The 22,074-nt window shown below is 38.9% G+C and overlaps 1 protein-coding gene across 2 annotated transcripts in view; it reads right to left on the reverse strand.

Moving 5' to 3' along the window:
• TMTC2 (transmembrane O-mannosyltransferase targeting cadherins 2) overlaps positions 1–22,074 on the reverse strand; it is a 399,954-nt gene that overhangs the window by 98,065 nt on the left and 279,815 nt on the right. The gene's annotated exons all lie outside the window — the stretch shown is intronic.

The raw sequence follows: 22,074 nt of genomic DNA on the forward strand, positions 1-22,074 counted from the left end.
CTCTAGATTTTGGGTGGAAGAACTGACTGTAGAGAATGCACAAGAGAAAACAGAACGACCCCTTAGGAGGTTATTAATACTCCACAGCTAAGAGTAAAGTAAAAGCAGCAGAAGCAGTGAGATGTGGTTAGATCTGGAATCTCCTGAAGAGGGGTGGCTGATGCATTGGGTCTGGGAATAACATGAAAACAAGAGTTAAAGACGACTCAGTAGCTTGCAGCACCGAGGTGAATGCAGGCATCACATCATCACAGGGCAGAGACCGCGTGGGAACAAGTGTTGGCAAGAAGGTGTGTGTGGGGTGGAGTAACAAAGTTCGGTTTGATTGACAGGCTAGAGCAAGACAGGCTGGAGAACTAATTCAGAAAGATTGGCCAGATGGGAGGCCACAGACCAGGCGTAGCCAAGGGTAAAGAACACTAGCTAACTGGTACCTTGCATGAAAAGAAAATGAAAGGTAAAGATGTGTAAGACCGCCAAGGAAGGAAGCAAAACAGGGAAAAAATTAAAAAAACCTTGCATTTTAATCACATTTTCAATGAAAACATAGTTAAAAGCATCATAAAATATAAACATTTAAAAGGGCCACTTAAATTAATAATTTTAAGTAACTTGCCTTTAATAAACATTAAAATAATTGATAATTTAAAAATATATAAACTATATGTTGCTTTTTCCACATCTTTGACAAGTAAAAAAGTTAGATTTTAAGATATAAACACAGAAAAGCTAATTTAAAAAATAATACATAACTGGAGATGTTTAGATTATTTACATTTCCTGCTGTATCATAAGTTTTCATACCCTTTCTAAAGCTGTTCACTTGTACATTTTACCTTTAAGCTCAAGGAGGTCACCCCCAGATACTGGGAGAACATTTCAGTGGGAGACAAGTAATGTGAGGAGAAACAAGCACATCTTAAGGTCCATTTGGTCAAGTGACTTAGGCTGGTACACAGCACTGCTTATACTAGGCTCAATGTCAAGTTAAAAGCAAGTTGTGGTGAAGTAAGTAGAAAATATGTTTGAATAAAATTTATAATTAAGTTATTATATAAATCATTTTTAAACATTAAAATTGGCTATTTTTAGACTTTAGAATAACACATCTATCTTTGAATCACAAACCAAACAGAAAAATGTCTATTTTTAGTTAAAACAATGAACTTTCGGCAACTCACTGAGCTTACTCATTTCTTTCCTTTATTCAACAAATACTTATCGGGTACCTATCATGTGCCTAGCACTGTGTTAAGCGCCAGGATGTAAGTGGGGAAGAACAGATACAACCCCCACCCCATAATACTTCCCAAACTGTAGATGTTACTGAGCACACGGATGAGGGTGGTGAATTCCACTCAGGAAAGGTTTCCAAAGGGACTGCTGCTTGCTCTAAAAATCTGACAGGTCTGTATGATTAACCAGCTGAAAGGGAGACGAGGTATTCTAAGCAGAGGTCCAGCAAAGGTAAACTCTCGGTGGCAGGAAAACAGAAACACGACATGGAGCTGAGGTGAGCGAGACAAGAGTAGAGGTGGGCCAGGTAAAAAGCAGGGCTGAGTAGAGCACACTTGGTTTGTCAGTCAGGCTGAATGAGAGGCCAAAGGCAAGATAAAGTCGTATTTCAAGAAAACAGCGTAAGTCAATTCTGAAGGTAGGTCAAATGCTAAAAGTGTCCCCTGGACTTAGTGACATAGAGAGATGGCTGGCAACCTCAGTACGGAACAGGCCTTGAAGCCAAAAGGAATGGGGGGATCTCTGGGGACTGGGGTGAGGAAATGGATAGCTTAGTGCAGACAGTTCTGTCATGTCTGGCTGTGAAGGGGGGGAGGGGAAGTGATACTGTCAGTGGAAGGGGATGAGACACACTGAGGGTTTTGACAAAGAACACAGAAAGCCAAAACATAAGTCACAACTGGGTCTAAAAAATTCATGTCTAGGTTTTTTCTTAGTTCTATTGAAAATTAGAAGGAAAAGTAACTCAAAAAGTATTTTTTACAAGTCCTAGATGACTTGTAAAAAGTCATCTAAACATCTAAACTAAGTCCTTGTTTAGTTTCCAATTTCGGCCAAACTAAACCTGCCCAGGATCTTTTAAATGGAGCTTTGGGTGCTCCAAAGGCACTTGATTCCTGCTTCTGTTGTGACGCTCACCATGCATACTCCAATCACCATTTGTCATCTCCTCTTGTATTTGTAAATGACTTCAGGACAGCGGTTTAATCAACGCTTCTCCTAAGGGCCAGATGCATAGCAGGTGGTCAAAACTGCATGAAAATGTAAATATCTTGAAAAAGCAACCACTGTAAACACACCTGTGAAGTGTGTGCTCTCCTCAGGAAGCACTGCTGCCTCAGGAGGTATGGCATAGTTTCCAGTGGGTAAATGTGACCCAGTCTTAAGGCCTAAGTGTTGCCCAGGAGGTAACTAACCCCTAGTTTCATTGTCACCAACACCTCCTATCTACAAAAAGAAAACATAGTTCAATCAGCAATCTGTGGTCCATAAAGTGGCACTAAAAGTTCACGGAAAATGGTTTCCGGTAGGAAACTTCCTTTCAAATGGATAAAGTGGTCGATGTGACCTTGGTTTAAGGAACTAATGCAACAAGAAAGCTAAAAATCTTAGCTATGAGCAACAATACCAACCATTAAGCTGGGCTATTTGGGCAATGGGTGCCTCTTGTTTGTCTCGACCAGCTTTTTGAACATTAGCTGGATGGCTCCATCCCCTCGATCCTTTAGCAATAGCCTGGGAAGTGGCTATGCTGACTGGCCCCATGGAGATGGCCTTAGCTCACAGTGCTCAGCATTGACACTCCTGCTGCAGAGGTTTAAATCCCGTGGGGGTGGTTAGGAAAGCTGCCCTGTGAGAGTGGAAAAGTAGGAGCCTCTCAACAACAGCTGCTATGCAGCTGGGTCACAAAGGAGAGCAAGAAATCCCTAGACACCATAAAAGGTAGTGGATGATGGGAAGGCAGTCTCAGAGCCTCCATTTGTCACTGGCAGGGTGCCACTGTGCTCAAGTCCAAATGTTCTCGCAGGGGGATAAAGCCAGATGTAAATAATTCCCAAATTTTATACTTTTTTTTTTTTGTAGACAGCTTCAACAGTAAAGGACATAAAGGGTTATTTAATTTATTTAGACATGGAATTCTTTGATGATTTAACCGTGGTACTGAAGAGAACACTGGACTCAACAGCAGAAACCTGAGTTCCAGTCTGGCTCTGACACCAAGGTGAACAACCAGGGAAGGCCAGCCGCTAATGTGAGTAAGTTCCATTGTCTTCAGCTGTCAAGCAAGAGACCTGGGTGAACTGAACTCTACTGCTTATGATTCTCTGTTAAAGAAATAGAATTAATCCAGGGGAACTAATCACTGGTTTGCAATTCAGGTTAAAGAAAAGTTACATTCTTAACTCATGTCATCCACCTTTGTCTCCACTACTTTCCAACCCATGCCAGGGAGCAGGAATTGGCCCCTTCCCTTTCCCCAGTGAGACCCAATGCTGAGATTGGGGATAGCAGCTGAGACATAAAATCAACCCTATTTTTTTTGTATTAATAAGATAAACTAAATGAGGCTGGATGAATGGTCCATTTATCTTCTTCTGTAACTTTCCACTTTAAAGGTAAAGGCACAATTACCTAGGAAGGTTTTTAAACCAACCAGGCCACATGTTTATTGAAAGTGCATCTACGGTGCCTCCAAGTTATTCTGGTTTGCCTGCGACCGCTCGGTCTGTGCCCTCTGTCCCAGTGGGGCAGCACCACCTTCTTGGTTTTGACAAATATTCTGTAGCTGCCCTAACTCTTGTTTACCGCTCATAAGTATTCACCAGGAGACCAAAACAATGGCTTTTACGACACTCCAATGTCTCACCAGAAGGAACAACTGGGCTCCGTTAACGGCATCAGTGAGGTCTCACTGTGACCTCAGTTTTCCATTCCCAACACGCTCTTAACAAAACAAAGGCATCTTTTTACAGCAAGACCATGGGATCTCTGTCAAGCATAATTAAGTTTCCAGTCGTCTTCTCTGTTTTCCAAAACCACATTTTTCAAGTAGTCTGTGGTCCTAGCACATTGCAATTGTACCTTCTCCCATCCAAGTACCAACCAGGCTTGACCCTGCTTAGCTTCCGAGACCAGACGAGATTGTACACGTTCAGAGTGGCATGGCCACAGACTGCACGTTCTCTTCATAGGTTACATAAGAAAACAAACATTAGGGAGCAGATTACTGTGTGCCAGGCACTGCTCAAGCACTTTATGCATACTGCCACATTAAATCCTCATAACACACCTGTGATACTATTATTATCTAGATTTTAAACCAAGATTAAACCCAAACTAAGAACTAAAACTGAGACACATCAAGGTTAAGTGCTTTGCTCTGTGTGTCAGGAACATGTATAAAGGACACACGGACAAAGTCAAAGGAGGGTTGGATCAAGGGAGAGAGGTGGGGATGGCTGGGGTGGGCAGGGGAGAATGGAGACAACTGTACTTGAACAACGATAAGAAAGTAGGTGGAAAAAAGCTCGATTTGGCAGAGCTGCTATTCAAACAAAAATAATTTGGCTTCACAGCTTATGCTGTTTATTACATTATAGTCTTGGTCCAGAAGTTTACTACCAGAAATCGTTACACTACTTAAAAGTAAGTTTCATAGACTAGAGGTTCACCTATACATTCATGCACCCACCCATCCATCCATTCCTTATCACACAGTTAGAAGGAGGTAGGTAAGTAGATAGGCCCTTTTCAATTGCAAGATGATATGCAAAAGGACCCTTGTTAAGCATATGCTATACATATGTTTAACATACAATAGAGGCCAATTCAGCCTGAATGGGTCAGAGGAGGTTTCAAAAAGAAGGTGGCTGGCATACTTCAGCTGGCTCACAGATGGAGGACAAGTTGGCCGGGCATCAAGACAACTGACTATCTAGTCAATCTGAGTGCTGGTGGCTTAAAAGTTCTCTTTGTAAGATCTAAATCAAGAACATGCCCTGGCTGGTCTGGATCAGTGGACTGCACTGGCCAGTGAACCAAAAGGTCTCTGGTTTGATTCCCAGACGGGCACATGCCTGAGTGTGCAGACCAGGTCCTCAGTTGGGGCCATGTGAGAGGCAACCAATCAATGTTTCGCTCACACATCAATAATTCTCTCTTTCTTTTTCTCCCTCCCTTCCTTTCTCTCTGAAAATAAACAAAATCTGTAAAAATAAAATAAATAAACTAAAAACATTATTTCAAAAGTCAGTGTGATGAAGAAATGTATTTCTTGTTTAAACACCATTAAAAGGAGCTGCACAAAAGTTAATTTGATACACACCAACTCAAAACACACCTACTTGACAAAATATGCCCCTTTAACAACTAAAGTTGCCAAATTTCTACTTTCTGTCAGGCCATGACCCTTGAGCTACTCTCTGTGAATAACTGTGACTTACAAAAAGAGAAAATCTACTGAAAACACCATTGTTTAGTAAGCAACACTCACTCACTTTCACTTCTAGAGTGTGAGGTGACTAGAGGTAGTGCAGAGAAGAATACAGGAGTCTTTAAAGCAGGTTCACGCATTTGCACACACAGGTAGCACATGGTCAAAGACTGGCACGTTACTAGCAGAGTGAGTTTGCTATGTAAAAATGCACATGACAAGCCCGTCACCCACCGGGGTCATTCCCCAAACCTAGCGGTATGGTGTGCTAGTTGATGTGTACATGCACAAGTGTTGGCATTATTACCAAATAAAATTCTCTTTCTCTCTTTCTTGCAGTGAGCAAAAATGTGTAATATTGCAAGAAATTGTGGGCCACTAATAAGAAAAATATGAATAGAGAAGTGATATGGAGATAGAGAACCGAAAATCTGAATGTGCTTGCCTCTAGATAGACAATTTAATAGTAGTCTTACACAGGGTTAAATATTCACTGTCAATATTTCACACCCTGTGGACCCAGGCAGGAAATAGGTGCTATAAAGGCTGCACAGAACTCACGAAACATCAGCCTCCCAAACTGTCTTCATCACAGTCTGCAGTTTAATTGACACCTGAGTTGTCAAGTTTATCTGTGAGGTCCAAGAGGCACTGAATTGACACCCAATCATTTCTAAGCACATTTCTAACAAAGTAATACGGAGGTATGCAAGAGGGCGGTGTACTCAACTTGACACCATTCCGTGTGCAGCTGTGACAAACACAGAGCAGTCTTTGGAAGAAACACAGTGACTAATTCGACTTCTCAAATCGAACTGTATGTGCACCTTGGGGGCCATGGTGGCATGCCATAAAGAACACACACATGGCACTTTGAAGGCTTGAGGGGAAATGTAAACTATTAAATTACTAAGTCATTTAAAGAAGTTTTTATTTTATTTTATTTTTAATTAGTTTTTTTGTTACATATATCACATTGCAGATTATTCCTGTCACAATTTCCTTTACTTTTTTACCTCAAATCCATTTTATTATTTTTTATTGCTGTTTAAGTACAGTTGTCTCTATTTCTCCCCCCGCCATCCCCACCTCCCACCGCTGGTCCTGCCCACCTTTGGCTTTGTCTATTTGTCCTTATCATTGTTCCTGACAATCCTTCCCCTATTTTCCCCCGTTATTGCCCTCCCCTCACTCCTCTGGGTACTGTCAGTTGGTTCTTTATTTCAATGTCCCTTAAAGCAGTTTTTTTTTAAATAAGCATAAATATGTTATAAAAAGAGAACCACTGGCATAGAGGAGAGATTGAGAACATTTGGCTTGGGAATGAGATCTGAGCTTGACCACCTCCTAAGCAACGATCCCTAAAACAGCCGGGCTATTCGGGCAAGTTGTTTAATGTGTCCAGAATACATTACAGGGACAAGGACGGTACCTCCAGCTAAGGTTTAAAACAACAGCACACGTAAAACTCTCACAACAGTGAACAGTGCACGGTAAATGCCCAATGAGTGTTAGATTATGCTGTTTGTATATTAAGGGCAGCAGTAACTACTATGCAATATCTTAAAAGAATTAAATGAGGTAAAAATATTCAAAAAGCAGGACACGGCAACACATTCTGAGCACTCACAAAAACAAATCAGTTCTTTTCTTAACTAGACCTCTTATATCTAAACTATTTACCCAAAGGTAAATTGTGGCAACAGATGGTTATTTTTCATTATTTAAAATAACATTCTTATAACAAAGTCACATAAAGAACTTTGTGATCCCAAATAGTAACTATACTGTCTCTTATTCTGGAATGTCTTAGACTACTGTGGGCAGAATTCTTTTTCGAGATCAGAAGAAAGAGAAATCAGGGTTGATACCAAAGCATGAAAGTGAAGTTTCTGTTAAAAAAAAAAACAACAACCTTAGGACTTCTGTTGATAAAACTGGAAAATCCACAAAAATACTGGTGACAGTTTAATAATATATTTTCCCCCATCCAGAAATACATGTTTTCCAAAGGGTCCATTTTTTCCTTGAAATGCTAACATAATTTGGCAAGTTCGGGTTGAAGTAGTTAGCGTGGTTCAAGCTGTTACCAATCTTAGAATAATAAGAGAATAGAAAAATGACAGTTGACTCTCAATATTGCAACATTCAGATGGCTGGTATTTCACAGAAGCAAAACTTTAATCAAAACATTTTATTCAAATCTGTCATATTTCACACTACTTTTTCAAAGTAAATGACTATAGATGGCCATGTTAATTTATTTTACTTTTAAAATATAATAATGCAATAAGAAATACTGAGGAGTCAATGGATAAAAAAATAAAAGAAAGTACAGAAAACACCCAGAGAAGACATTATTTCCAGCCAGTAGCTTCTGTACTGAAGGATAAGCAAGAAATAGTAGAAAAGGCAGTTTTTGGTGTTGTCAGATTACCTAGATTAATAAATGAAGTTAGAAAAGTAGGAGACTAAGTTATGTACCTAAACAAGAGTCATTTCAAATAAGTCCAATTATCTTTAAGAAAGATTTTATATAACAGAACATACTCATTTTTTTCAGGGATAGTGGCTGTTTTAGATTTGGGTGTTTTACAATACTAATCCTTTCATTTCATAAATATTTAAATCTCTACAATATTCTGAAAAAAATTATTCCTCAGAGTTACAAGTAAAGGTTTATTAAATGTTTTCAGTACAATGATTATTTTATTTGTTTTAAATTGAGTATGCAATAATGTTAATTGACGTTAACGCTAAGATCACAAATGAACTTCAGCAAAACTACAGGAAAACCATAAAAAGGAAAGCTTGCTTCTTCTATAATCAGCATCTATATAAATTTAACTTAATCACATCTTGCAGAAAATATTTCATATTGCTCTATATCCCACCAAATTCATGTATCAAGGTGATTCTTCAAGTAAATTATATATTATAATTTCTATAAAATACTATTATTCCTGGTTGCCATATATCATACTTAATAAAATGAATAGAGGATTATCTGTATTCTATTATACCTGTCAGAAGAACACATATTCACTTTCATCATTACCACTGTTCATGAAATTCTACAAATTCTCTCTGCAATGAATGATTTATATGAAGTTGTTTTCTGAGATTACATTCCAAGGCTAGCAGAGCAAAACAAATAGCCAGAAGTTGATATTCCCCTATGTAATGGAAAAACAATAAAGAAATGCATTCAATTTTATATTTTTTATTCCTATCTTTCAATGATGACCAGTTCTATAAGTTATAGGATTAACATATCATTTTTGCTGAGACAAAAAATTATTTTACAGCCAAAATGTTATATAACCATTGTCCAACCCTTGAAAATCATTCTTAGATCTTTTTTAATGCTAAGAAACTGACATTTTTAACCAAGAGAATGAAATTTAAAAAGTAAGTCTTCATATTTTTTACTTAACTTTAACCTACTCAAAATACCATTTCCTCCCTTCTATCCAATTATTTGCACAGATCTTCAATTTTCCCATTTATACCTTCAAACTTTTAATTTTTCTTTTCTCACTCTTTCCCTCCACCATACAACATTAAAATAATTCACTTGTTCAACAAATAGTTATTGTTTTACAAGATCATCCCTTGACATCTAAAATAATCAGTGAGACTGAGCTGATACGCCAGACTAGCTCTCAGTCTACGGGGAGGACAGCCGTGAAAACAGCTGATGATAATAGAAGGTGATGGATCTACTTCCTTGAGAGCACAGAGAACAGAAGAGTTACATCAAAGGAGAAGGGAGGTGCTGTGTCAGTGCTCTACCCGCACAGAACACTTTATGTGAGATGAACCCATCTCTGCCTCAGTCATCTCATGTATATTCTGTCAACAGATATTTATGAAGGGACATAAATATCCCTTCTCTCAGTGTCTATACAAGGTTTGGACCCTGTCTATACAGAGTCCCTTCTCTCAGTGTCTATACAAGCAAATAGTAATATAGAAGTATTGAGCGACCATGTAAGATTTCCATATGCAGTAAGAACCCTGGAAACACGAAGGCTGCCTGGAACGATCACTATTTTGTAAAAGGGAGCGTTAAAGATGCCACTAAATGGACAGGTCACATGCTGCTACCTGGTGAGACAGGAAAGCGATCGTCCAGGCCGAGGCAGCAGTCTGGAAACACGGGGCAACAAAGTGCCGGCCTAAGTTGGGAAATGAGGCAGCCTGTAAAATGCAAGGCAAAGACCCTGTGAATATGAACAGCCTTTGCTTGACAAAGTTTCTTCTGCCAGGGGTGTACAAGTCAACAATTCTCAAAGCACTGTGCGTGAATACCGGAACACTAACTGCTAAGGAAATAGGAGTGTCTGTGCACCGGCCAGGCAGGGCACAAGTGTATCTCCTTGCTCTGCCATCTGGGAGACCTTGAAACAATGACACCGCAGTAGCACAAAGTACACCCAGAACCCAGATCTTGATTCTAAACTATTTTCCAATAAAAGAATCCAGAGCTCCTGGGAAAAAATGTCTGATTCTAGGACTTGGGAAGAAAATATGGAAGATCAGCCTGGAGTGTGTTACAGTGACAGAGAGTAGGAAGGACCTGAAGACAAAAACACACACAATATGGAGGTAAGTCAAAGGGACACAGAAGCCTGTGAAAACCTCTGAAACCTGATCAAAGCTGGGCACAAAGCCAACCTGAGCAACACAGTGAACAGTACACACATATTACAGCCCAACGTATAGAACAGATATTCCTTACTCTATGTTAATGCACATAAGATTTTCAACAAATAATTAAGGAGAAGAGTCCAATCTCCATGCAAAGGATACCAAATAATTTATACAGGTACTCCGTCCTCGAAGAGTATGTCCCCCACTACCTAAGTATGGGCTGCAGATAGTGACCTCTTTCCAAAGAGCATGGTGTGGAAAGGAAAGGAAAAAAGACTGTCTTTACACTGGAGGAATGTGAAAAAATCCACCTCAAGCCAAGTCATCCAAACGAACAAAAACAATATTAAGTCGCATTCATAGTAAATCACTAGATGTGATGAGAGAAGAATGACATTTCATCTCTGTGGTCTTCCTCCAAAACCTCAGTCCAATGGGACAAAATGCCAGCCCAACCCACCTGAAGGACACTCTACAAAGCACAGGGCCGGTTCTCCTCAAGACCGCTGAGGTCATCAACAAGAAGTGAGACCTGAAATGCTGCCATACTCACAAGAGCCTAGGGTGACAAGACAGCAAAAGGATGGGGTGTCCTAGATGGGGTCCTAGAACACAGAGGAAACTGGAAAAACTCAAGATACCGGAATAAAATATGGACTTTATTTAATCATAATATATCAGTATTGGCTCATTAATTGTGACAAATGTACCACATTAACACATAATGTTAATTAATAAAGAAAACTGGGTGTCGGGCATACTGGAACTTCATGTACTAACTTCTCAATAATACCGTGATCTAAAACTATTTTAAAGGAAAAAGTTTATTAAAAATTGAATTTCTTTAAAATCTAATATAAATGTCACAAAAGTTCAGCCTTTGTTTCATTTGAATTAAAAAATGCACGGGTATCTACTGCAATAGTCTCTCTTTTTACAAATGCTTGCAATAAATAGTTTGTAACAGTAGCAAATTCATAAGATTTTAAATACCTGTCCTGCTAGATAGGTGGGTGAAAATATTCCAGGAAAGGAAAGAACTCAAATCACAAGTTCTTCCTCTGCTATATTACATAGCGGGGAAAACTAGGTTTACAGTTGTTAGGACATGAAACACAGAATTCATTGTTGTATTCTTATTTCTTAATTATTGTACTATTTGCCATATAAACACCTGTAAACCTACTTTTGCCTACCCCATATTCTTTGTAGGATATACAAAGAATATTGGCATTTAGAACAGTTATATCGGGAAAAATTTTAAATATTGCAATGATCAAATGCTATTTATATTTGAGGAATTAAAAACAGAAAATGATTTGCATCTGGTCATAAATTAATGAAGTGAACTTCCTCTTTCAAAATTATGGCTTAAATTTAATGAGTAACAACAAAGTTCTTCTGTGCTACCTGTATTCTAGAGATTTTTAAAAAAATTGTTGTTGAAGTACAGCTGTCTCCATTTTCCCATCACCGCTTTCCCCTGCCCCACCCACCCCCACCTCCCACCCTCCATCCTTCCCTACTTTGGTTTTGTCCTGGGTCCTTTATACTTGTTCCTTGACTCTACCCTTCCCCTTCTTTTCCCTGTTATCCCCCTTCCTGTCCCCTCTGGTTACTGACAGTTTGTTCTTAATTTCAGTGTCTCTGGTTGTATTTTGCTTGCTTGTTTGTTTTGTTGAGTAGGTTCTACTTCTAGGTGAGACCATATGGTATTTGTCCCTCACCACCTGACTTATTTCACTCAGCATAATGCTCTCTAGATTCATCCACGCTGTCACAAAGGGTAGGAGGAGCTCCTTCTCTTTCTTCTGCACAGCATTCCATTGTGTAAATGTACCATCATTTTTCGATCCACTCACTTAAAGATGGGCATATCTTGAATACATATAACATTATCAACTGTAGTCCTACTCACTTTGGTTTTGGACAATTTAGACAAATGGCTTTTTTTTTAGGGTGGCTCTGGCCCCAATGTGAACTATTTCTTTTTCATCCCAAATCCTGACCTTGGTGACACCTGCATCCTAATTTTCTGGAACTTTCTTACTATCTCTTCCCACTCATCATAGAGGAAAGCAAGAAACTACACTCCAATTTTATTAAATTCTTAGATGTTTCAAACTAAACAGTTACTTAAGAATGAACTAAATTACTAGGTTGGCAACATCTCAGGTATTCCTGCTCCAATATGGTGGTCTGTTAGGTAAAACTCAGTGTCGTTTTCACTTATGTATATTTCTGGAACTTCTGTTAGATATATCACAGTGATTCTCAGAGTTTATTCGGCAGGACATTCTTTTCTCTAGATGATGAGAAGTTCAACCTAAAGGGTTCCATAATAAAATTCTAAGTACAAAATGTTCATTGTAAGTAAAGATGAATATTCAAAATACAAAAAGACTGTCAGGTCCTTTAACAAGTAATATGTATGTTAACATATTTAAGGAAGGAAATATAGCATTCAGCTTTTCCCACACTAACTTGACTATTAATTTTAAGAGAAACATCTAGATACTAATGTGTATAGAGTACATTTTGGGAATATATGTGTATCTTTTGGAAACAACACTTTAGTAGAAATGATCAGAGCAATATAGGCAGTGGTGAAATCTTCTTGGTACCCTACATTTCACCGTGTTTTAAATTTCCCCTTTTATTATCAAGCAAAAGCAATCTTTGCCATGGAACATTACTTATTGAATCAGCTTTAATGTTTGTAATCAAAGCAAAGGTTTCAAATTCAGTAAGTGCCTACACATATGGGCAGATATTTATCTTTATAGGTTGAGCACTGTTGAAGTGGGAGGGGAAGAGGAGTTAAGCTGACTGTATTTGAGGAGAATGTGTACCCTAGGTGAAAAGATAAAAATAACCTCAAGAGACTATGTTAAGCAAAACCAATAGATTTCAGCTGAACCCTAACTCACTGCCGAGGTAATAAACTTTTTCAGGTATGCAAAAACATCTTCAAACACAGGATCACAGGCTCCCAATCAGTAATTTTCTTCTTAAAAATGAGTAAGTTTCTGATTCAAGCAGGCAAAAATTCTGTTCTAGCTATTGCTGTTTCATTCCAAGAAATAAGAAATAGAGCAAATTATATAAGAGATAATGTCTTCGAGCTCCATTACTCAGGGCCAGAAATTTCCCAAAGTGACCATTACATCTAACAACGACACTGCTTACCCCTCCATCACATGCTATTATAATGGATGGCTTCCTACAATGGTCAGTGCCCATCTCCAGCTCACTGCCACATGGCGAATGTCAAACTGACCAAAATGTCCTTTTCACGCGTGAATCCTCATGCTGCTGGCTCCCACCTAGGGTACAGTTATTACAATGCCCACCGAATCACAGTGTAGGTGTGGAAGGTACCTCGGTCTGTCTCTCTTGACAAAGAACCTCAATTATACTTCAGAAAGGAGATTCAACTGCAGCTGCATCTTAAACCTTTTAAAAGAGTTATGCTTCCACTGTGAGAAGAAATAAATTTGTAATTAGGGAAGTGCTCAGGGGCTCTGGCTCCAACTCAGTGTCCTACGAGTTAAACATTAACTAGGTAGAAGTCAGTGGTCACTTCACGCAGGCCTCTCATCCTGTCCTCCCTCTCAGTCTGGAATATCATATTTCCTTCAAAACGTAAAACATGAGAGAAACTATATACCATGCATGGTACAATAAATACAGCATGTTTTTTTCATTTTATTTTTGAAATTTAATCTTTATTATATATTTTTAAAATTATATTTTATTGACTATGTTATTACAGTTGTCCTGATTTTTCTACTTTGCTCCCCTCCAACTAGCATCCCCCACTCCCCCAGGGAATCACCCTACTGTTGTTCGTGTCTACGGGTTGTGTGTGTAAGTTCGCTGGCTACTCCCTTTCCTATACTATACTTGACATTCCCATGGTAATTCTGTGACTACTTATTTGTACTTATTAACCCCCTCTCCTTGTCACCCATTCTTCCACAACCCCCACTCCCCATCTCTTTATCTTTAACCTTTGGCATTTTAAATTTGATGTGTTTTGGAGTAGCCCTCTTTGCATCCAGCTTTTTGGGGATTCTCTGTGCTTCCCGGACTTGCATGTCTATTTCCTTCACCAAAGTAGGGAAGTTTTCTTTCATTATTTTTTCAAATACATTTCCAATTTCTTACTCTTTCTCTTCTCCTTCTGGCACCCATATGAAGTGAATGTTAGATTGCTTAAAGTTGTCCCTGAGGCTGCTTACACTACCCTCATTTTTTTGGGATTGTTTTTTCTGAAATTTTTTTGTTTCCCTGTATTCCATATCATTTGATTTGATTCTCAGCTTTATCCACTCTGTTTTTTCCCTGCAAATTGTTCTTTATTTCAGTTAGTATATCCTTCATTTCCGACTAGATATTTTTTATGCTGCTGAGATCCTCACAAAGTTCCATGAGCATCCTTATAACCAATGTTTTGAATTCTGCATCTGATAGACTGCTTATCTCCATTTCATTTAGCTCTTCTTCTGGAGTTTTTATCTGTCCTTTCATTTGGGCCATGTTTCTTTGTCTTCTTGTTTTGGTGGCCTCCCTGTGTCTGTGTATTAGGTAGAACTACTTTGACTCCCAGTCTTGGTAGTGTGGCCTAATGTAGCAGGCATCCTGCAGGTTTCAATGGTACTACCTCCCCTATCATCCAAGCTGGGTACTGGAGGTGCACCCTTTATGTGGGCTAAGTATACCCTCCTCTTGTAGTTGAGCCTTGGTTGCTGTTGGCAGATCAATGGGAGGGATTTACCCAAGCCAGTCAGCTACAAGGAATGGCTATGACCACTGACCTCCAACCTCTGCTGTCTGTGGAGGATCAGCTGTCCAGGGACAGGGTGGTGGTGCTCAGATGCGGTCTATAGTTGTCCACTGGGTACATGGGCTCTGGGATTTCCTCGGTGGTCCACACCAACATTAGCCCCCATCTGGGTTTTTCCATGGGCCACCCTGAGTTATAAAGCAATCTGAGATGGCTGCTACTTGTGCTTGGCTTGGAGATTCCCAGGGGAAGCCAAGCTGACATTCTAGGCTGCTAGTTCTGGGCCTGGGGCCCACTGAGGCCAGCTGCTGCTTACTTGAAAGGGTTTAGGAAGGTGTGAAGCATGAGCCAAGAGCAGTCATTCATATGGAAAAGCAGCTTGGGTGGACCCATAAGTTGGGTAGGGCAGAGCCTCTGGGGGTCTCCAAGGTGCTACCCAGGTCTATGGAGTCTCAGATATGCACCAAGCTGATGCTCTGTGGGTGGAGGGCCCAGAAAAGGAACAATGGCCTCTGTTTGCCTTGATACCAGACACCTCGGCCTTCCCTTCCATACCACTGATGCCCCTCAAGGTGCCACTCTGGTGTCGGAGCCCAGAGGGAATGAGTCAGAGAAGGTGAGTCCATGTGTGGGTTCTTTAAGACAAGCTGCTTGGGGCTCCAAAAGTTTCATCTACCAACTCAATCCCCACTGGTTTTTGCAGCTAGAAGTTGTGGGACTTATTTTCCTGGTAATGGAAACCTAGGCTGGGGGGCCTGGTATGGGGCTGGGACTTCTCTCTCCCCAGATATCCCTCCAGAATTTTTATCCATCACATGTGGGTGAGGGACCAACCCATTCCATGTCTGCACCCCTCTCACCAGTCTGGATGGATGTGGTTTCATTAATTCCATAGTTGTCAGATTTTCATTTAACTTAACTCGATTTCTGATGGTTCTGAGCAATGGTTGTTTTATATTTTAGTTGTAGTTTTGTTGTGGTTGTACAAAGAGGGAAGCTATGTCTGCCTATACTGCCATCTTGACCAGAAGTCCCTTTACTATATTTTTTCCATTACCATTTAGTACCCTTATAGCTCCCTCCCCACATCAGATCACCACACTGTTGTCCATGTCCATGAGTCCTTTTTCCTTTTTGCTCAATCTTTCCAACCCCCTCACTATTACTATTTCCTTGTTACTTCACATATATAAATACCTAAATCTTGTAACCATTATCCATGTTAGAAGTTCTTTTTTTAATTTAATGATATACACAGAAATTGTCTTTTCATTTTAGAAATTCACTACAAGAAAACCTAAAAACAGAATGCAGATTTGTTTCTGCCTGGCCCTGGGTAAATAGCAAAGTTGGTTAGAGCATTGTGCTCATATGCCAAGTTTGCAGGTTTGATCCCCAGTCAGGACACATAGAAGAATCAACAAATGAATGAATGCATAAATCAATGAAACAACCAATAGATACTTTTCTCTTTCTCTCAAATCAATCAATAAAAATTTTTTTAAAGATTTGTTTTAAGCTCTAATAGCTCTAATGCTACATCATAAAGTCTAGATGTGGCAACTTCACATAAAATGCTCAGCCAAATACAGTACTGAATTAAGGTTTCTTCTATATTGCAGTAGCATAATATGTTATATTACTCATCTTGTCACAGAATAAGTTTTTCAGTTTGAATTAGACATATCCTAATATGTCTAATTCAAGTCAGAGTCACAGACAAAATGATTTTTTCTTCCATTCCCTTTATAATCTAAACAAAGCTGTTAGTGAATATAATGAAGTCTACTTTTAAAAGGACTAAATGAAAAAAAATGATCTCAGCTCTAAATAGTAATAACTAGTACAAAAGACTTGCAAAACAAGTACCACAGCACTAGAGACAAACTACAGTGACACCATTCTAGCCTGGGGTATTAAACTTTGCAATAGAACCTCAAGTACTTTCACAACTGGAGTTTTATGTACTCCAATTTACTTTGGCTAGACACCGAAATCGGGCTTAGTATGCCCATGCAGTAGCCAACAGAAGCCATTAAGGTCTTCCGTATTAAGAATTACCGTTAGAGTCTCCCATATCCTTCCTCTTCTCCTGCTAACCTAAATCTGGTAATAAAATAAGCTAACAGCCAAATAGCCTTTACTACAATTTAAGTCAATATTAATTTTACTCACTCACAAAAACTGCAAAATATTTGGCTTAAATAAGTTGAATAGGACAAAGAGAAAGGAAGACAAAAAAATCAAAGTAAGGGTATACATATAATTACAGAGCACACACAGCTTGAGAAACAACTATAAAATCATGTGAAATACCATAATAATGGAAACGTTACCCCTTCCTTTATCTCTTAATGCATGCCTCATTTTACATTCATGGCACAAGCCCTAAGTAACCAAGTTCAAACAAGAAATAATTCACAGATTTAAAGAACGTTCATGGGTAGTATTTTAACGGGACATAGGTTGGTGTGAAAGTCCCACAAATTTTAGAGAGATGTCACTGAGGGCCAATGACATGTAAGCAAGGAGGCAGCCAATGACCCCGAGATGGCACTGTCCCTAGAGGACCGGGGAAAACTTGCGTTTAGTTACAATGTAAGACCTAAAAGTGCCAATAGCCGAAAACAGAATTCCTAAGGTCATGACCTATAATGCCTAATAATAAAAATGTGTTTAACAACTCAAACTAAACTAGTAAACAGATGCAATATCTAAAAATGAGTTATAAAAGGGGGAAAGGGCAGAAGGACTGGCTTACTTTTAGAATCTCCTGTCAGGTATAACCAGGGAAAAATTAACTCCTCTCTTAAAATTATGTAATATAGAGTGAAAATTAATGATGCTCAATTCAGAACACCTTGAGGTTGCATCCAATTCTAGTATTTAGTAGCTAAGTTATTCTTGAGGATGTGCCTTAAATCTTTAAAGCTGTTTCTCTATGTATAAAAAGAGGATAACCATATATATTTATTCATTGTAAAGATATATAAAATAACACGTGTAGCACAGGCGCTCAAGAGATGTACACCCCTAACCTCTCTGTCTAGGGTCTTGGAAAGTCACTCTGTGTCCTAACTACAACCAGGCCATTCTTACTCATTTATTCAGTACATAGCATTGGTAATTAGGATGATGCCTAGCATGGACTATTAAGTCTCAATACATGTGTTGAACAAATGAAGGGAATAATGAGGAAATAGGAAGCAGGCTAAGGAAACAAAAATATTAAAAAGTAATTACTCAGCCCTTAAATAACTTAAAAAAGAGAAACACACAAGGAGGTAATAGAAATAGTTACCAAGACAGTGAACTGCCATATACTGAAGAAATAAAAAAAAAAATAAGACTTAGTTCCTGACCCAAGTCTAGGGTCAAAAAGCAGACACAGATTTATTTCTGCTGTTCTGGGAAGTGCTATTACAGAACTACTTAGACCAGGCTATGGAAGCACAGAGAAGAGAAAAAACAACTGATTGAAGGACTCAGGCAAGACCTCACAGAGGAAATAAAATTTGAGCAGGCAGAGAGAAAAAAAGGACAGTTTTAGTAAAGGGATAAAAAAGGATTTGATCTATGAAATTTGTCAAAATATCCTGGGAAATGCTAAATCATTTTGAACTTTTCAAAATACTGTAAATACCACACAAATTCTTAAAGAAAAATTTGTACCAAAAAATGTAAGTAAATCATTCCAATGTACCAATAATCTGTTTTTTATTTGTCTTGTAAAAATATAAATTTATATGAAATCCTACTCTATAGTCTGTCTAATATAGTTGAATATCATTTTTACATATTTGCTTTGGTCAGTTTTGATAAAATAAAAACACCACTCCATTTTTATATCTCTTCTCTTGAGACTAATAAACAATTCCCTTTTACAATATCTAATATTTAAAGCAGTCAGAAGTCAAAATGTGTGGCATTTTTCACCTTGCCAATTTCATGTTAAGTCAAGGGCCTCTTACCAGGCCAAGAAACCCAGAGTTAGACAAAAGCAATCCATTGAGATCAAAAATTTGCCAAATCTCATAATTCAAAAAGAAACCGTTAAAGATGGTTGTGAGGTTTTGGCACTGTGAGTTCAAGTCATTACATGATAGGGCTTCTATTTCATCTAATCAGCAAATCGGAAACTATAAAAGTTTTGGTGGTTGTGGGAGAATTAAAATTTGGATCATAATACACAAGTTTTTCCTTCCCTTCCATATGTTTCAGTGAGTTAAAACTTCTAAATCTTGTTTTTAAAAATGCCAAAAAAAAATAAAGCAGCTTGTAAAATCATATTTTTGGAACAGGAGCTTTAAAACACTGGGGCTTGAAAAGAACAGGGTAAAACGGACATTCGGTTTCTACAACCAGACTAGTAGTGTCAAGCTCTAGGTGTATTCAGAAATAAGCACATTTAAGCTTCCGATTTTTTTTCTTTTCTAAGTGGCTTCTTCTTAGCTTTTGAAAATCAGGCATTTGAAACTTGCAGAGCTATTTTTTGAGGGTGATTATTTATCAATCTAATTTTAAAAGATTCCATTTGAAATCTTTAAGAACATCTCAAAGGTAGTGATCCAGACTAAGAGATGTATGTTCTATTCTCATGTGGAGTTCTGTGAATAATAATGCTATCTGAATAAGAAATGGAAAGGTTTTCACAAATTAAAACAATTCTGTAACTGATTTAAAGTCGACACATTATAATCACATAAATGGCAGAAATAGCAACGCCGTGGTCCCATCAACTCCGACTAACTCTGAGTTTTCCTTTCCCTCTGTCTATTCTTCTCCTGTGGGATCTTATATTGACTTCTTTCATAACTACTTCTTTTTAAAATATTTTTGTTTATTTATCTTTAGAGGGGAAGGGAAGGAGAGAAGGGAGAGAAATATCAATGTGTGGTTGCCTCTCATGCGTCCCCTGCTGGGAACTGGCCTGCAACCCAGGCACGCGCCCTGACTGGGAATCAAACCTTGATCCTCTGGTTCACAGGTCCGCGCTCAATTCACTGAGCTACACCAGCCAGGGCTTTCCTAACTACTTCTTATTTTTTATTTCATTTTCTTTTTGTTTTCATAGGGAAAGATTTCTTCACCTTTATTCTTTCAAATGAAAATTTGCCCTCAAATGAAAATTTGTTTGATCCTATTTTTTTAAAACTACAGTTGACACTCAATATTATTTTATATTAGTTTCCAGTGTATAACACAGTGGTTAGAGAATTATATAATTTATGAAGCGGCCCCCCCAATAATTCTACTACCCACCTGGCACCATACCTAGTTATTACGATATTATTGATGACACTCCCTGTACTATACTCTGCATTGCCCAACTACTCTGTAACTACTGATGTGTACTTAATCCCTTCATTTTTTTCACCCAGCCCCCCAAGCCCTCTCCCATCTGGCAACCATTAGTCTCTTCTCAGTATCCATGAGTCTGTTTTTGCTCTGTTTGTTCATTTATTTTCTTCTGTAGATGCCACATGCTAAGTGAAATCAAGATGCCACGTATTAAGTGAAATCACATGCTATTTATCTCTCTCTGACTTCTTCCATTGAGCACAGTCTACCCGGGCCACTGCAAATGGTAAGACTTCATTCTTGTTGTGGCCAAGAGACGCTCCGTTGTGTCTATGCACCGTGTCTCCTTTCCCCAGCCGTCTGTCAGTGGACCCTTTGGGTTCTCCCACAGCTCGGCTACTGCAAATAATGCTGCAGTGAACGTGGGGTGCGTATATCTCTTTGAATTAGTATTCCTAAAAGCTCTTTCTCATTTTTCATTACTTATGGTTTAATGGCATCCTGCTTCATGAAATACTACGTTACTATCTCTTTCTAACATGTTTTTAGAAAGTATTTTCTTCTCCTTCCTCCAGTGTCCTCATAATTTGTTTTATATGGGGGGGGGGAATTGGGACAATTATAATTAAACCACAATAATGAAGATAAAATAAATGTATATAAAGAGAAAAATATTCTACATTTGAGGCTTCCATAATATGGCTGATGCTCCTTGGTTTCCCACTGATATTTAACAGTAAGTTAACAAAAGAGCTGAACGATGCCCCTTAGGCAAAGGCACGCTTTCTAGACTGGACAGATTCACTTTTGTGCATCTGCTCTAGGAACCAGAGATGTACAGGGCCTCTCCAAATGTAGGTATGTGGAAACCTTTTTCACACAACAATCAGTTTGTGTAGGAAAGACTTCATTTCTTGGAGATGGGGTGTGTGGAGTGTGGGGAGGCAGGGTTGCCAGGGGAGTATAAAATCTTGTGTTGGGGTGTTCTCCATGGTGCAGGGCATGGAGAATCTGGGTACTGCCCTGGAAGACACTCACTCAATCCTCTTTCCAGCCCCTCTGCACTCCACTTTCAATGGTGCAAGCTGGTCCTGAGTGCTGGACCTCCATTATTCAATAGCACCAGCACTATGAGCTTCCTTTCTGTGACTTACAGGTGAGTGCCTGGTTGGGACACTGTTTACACAGGGGACAGAACTGACCGCTTCATATATATGTTATAACTGATTACCGCATTTTATGCTCTTTAACTCACTCTCTTCTATAGCAGCTGTCTCCAAGTATTGAGTCATCTCTCCAGGTTTCTTTTTGCTTATGTAAGATTTCTGTTCATTGTTATCCCATCCCAAAGACAGCTCTGAGAAATCAGTTGTGATACCTTCTCTTTCACTTCCTGGCCTCCAAAAATCAGTTTAAATTTCATCTCTTCTCACATTCTGATTGTTCCTATGAGGTTATTTTTTCTCAACAAAGTAAAAGTTTATCCTAATTTATCCACATAATCACTATTTCTTTGTTCACCATTCTTTCCTTCCCTCACTCAGTAACTGTTGCAAACCCTGTCCAGCAGAGTCTGCCTGCTGTGGTTGATGACAAAAATCAATGCACAGGTGACAACAACCCCGTGTGGAAAAAGGGAACAGGCACGACTACTCTCTCAAGGGGAGAGTATCTATGGTGCCTGGGCCACTCCCTCAAGAGGGGAGCGCCCCAACCCTTGCCTAGACAGGCTTTTATTGTTTTCCTGGGGTCTTACATCATAGAAGGATTTATTATCTATCCCGGTCCTTTACAAGCAACTCCTTCTAGATTTAACTGTTTTTTTTTTAAGGACATCTACTATAATTTCTTCAGCAAAAGCTTTTAGTGGACTAAATTT

This window comes from Artibeus jamaicensis, unplaced genomic scaffold (assembly GCF_021234435.1).
Source record: "Artibeus jamaicensis isolate MK-2021 breed Jamaican fruit bat unplaced genomic scaffold, CSHL_Jam_final scaffold_584, whole genome shotgun sequence".
NCBI lineage: Eukaryota > Metazoa > Chordata > Mammalia > Chiroptera > Phyllostomidae > Artibeus > Artibeus jamaicensis.